Consider the following 1,936-nt stretch of genomic DNA (forward strand, 5'->3'; position numbering starts at 1 on the left):
CACTGAGTCATTCACTCATGCCAGGATAATTAACCATTTATCTGGATTCAGGGAATGAGGCTTTGATGGCAAGCTGCTTTCAAAAAACACAAAAGGAAAACGGCCACAGTGGGTTAGGTTTGCTCTTATAAATATGGATTCCTGGATGACCCTTCTAAAGTTGGAGAGAGATCAAGTTCTAGTTGTGGTGTGTTGCTTCAATTGCCGGATGCCTTTGAGGCATGTTGATTTAGTGCACGTGTGCTTTAGATTTAGAGCCCAGGAGGAAGATCCTATTCCTAGGTTAGACATTCAAGTTGTAGGTACCATTCACCCAGCTCCCTGTTTTATACACCTTTATCTACTTATAATTAATAAGAACAAAACACTATTTGTAACAGTGCACGTCCTTTATAACTGAAGCTGCAATACGTATAATTTCCAATACATGATATTTTCATGCATATGCTTTATCCCTGTACAATACTAAGAATTCTTTAACATACATTTCATTGTTTCCTTTACTAACATTGTGGTTTTCTTTACTAATGAGTGAACAGTTCTAAAACATGAATTCATAATTACATTGTCATTTATTCAATTCTGTGGCATACACGGAATATAATATGCTGGAAAAACACTTTGATGTTTCCTTTGTAGATTATTAAATGTTACCATCCATATTTTATAAATTAAATTTACTAAGAAAACCCATGGTTTAAAAAAAGTATACAAGAATTAGCTAGCTTATCACAATGGACAGAGAAAGGAACTCAGGAATTCAAAATAGTATAATGTCAGGAACAGTTTATCTTCATGGCAAATGTTCACTTTATGCAAATCCACTTGGCTTCATTTAATTAAAAAGCTGAAAAAGAAAGAAAAATATGTGCTGAAGAAAACCAAATATGCTTTTTATTCTACTTTAAATTAGTACATGTAAATATAACATAAAAAGTTATAATTATATTAATTCAAATAATTGCAATTTTATATCAGGGCAATTTTTCTAAACTAGTTCCTGTAATGGGTCAGACCTATGGTGAGAATAGGGTCAAGAGTGAAAGAAGATGCTGACAACTTGATTAGATTTACATAATACCCCTTTCATTGCTGGCTACAGAAATACTTAAATCAGCATTTTAAATGGCATTGTAGGAGAAATAAAGGGAATGGACTGAAACAGATATTTCAGGTAGGTCATTTAAATATCCTAAAGCAAATATTTTTTTCTCATCATTGAATATATGATTTACTTACATAAAATAATTATTTAAATAAGCACTTGGTCTTTTATTAATGTAATTTATAATTTCATTATACTGAACTGCCTAATGAATGTATGAATAAAACATAAAATTTTCACTAGAGTGTAACAAAACATCAGCACAAACAGATGCTTGTACATATAGAAATAAAAGGTAACTTTTTTTCAATTTCCTTAAGCAAAGCCTTAATTTATGAAATTACTTAACTTTGTATAATTATAAGTCAATTTAAATAACAATTACTAAGCTTTTGTTTGATATTTGTACCTTTCTGCTAACGTGGCATGTTTGTTTTGAGTCTTGACAATAAGACAACTTTGCAAGACAAGAAACAAACCAATTTTTTACTAAATATTAAAGCAAAGATAAAATTAATGGTTACTGTAGTTAAAAAACCATGTAGTTGGAAAAACTGTTCAAACTACTAAGTTTAATATTTGGATGTTTAAATTATAATGTCCTGGGCATACACTGCTTTGTCTTTCTGAACCTCGGTTTCCTCATTAGTGAAAAGAATACTTGTTTTGGATGATCTCCAAAGTTCTTTCCAATGCTCATATTTTATGATTCTGGTGATAATTTATGCAAAAAGTAAATATATATTTTAAATCATAATATACTTTATTATAAAACAAAATATTTACATATCTAAATATTATAATTTGTATTATATAATATATAATTCATAT

The 1,936-nt window shown here is 29.3% G+C and overlaps 1 protein-coding gene across 1 annotated transcript in view; it reads right to left on the reverse strand.

Moving 5' to 3' along the window:
* Positions 1-368: 368 nt before the first annotated feature.
* Positions 369-1,936, reverse strand: part of TUSC3 (tumor suppressor candidate 3) — a 313,374-nt gene continuing 311,806 nt past the window's right edge. The window contains exon 13 of the mRNA XM_008574162.1: positions 369-847. The gene's annotated coding sequence lies outside the window, so the exon portion shown is untranslated. The remainder of the gene's footprint in view (positions 848-1,936) is intronic.

This window comes from Galeopterus variegatus, unplaced genomic scaffold (assembly GCF_000696425.1).
Source record: "Galeopterus variegatus unplaced genomic scaffold, G_variegatus-3.0.2 Scaffold1004, whole genome shotgun sequence".
Classification (NCBI taxonomy): Eukaryota; Metazoa; Chordata; class Mammalia; order Dermoptera; family Cynocephalidae; genus Galeopterus; species Galeopterus variegatus.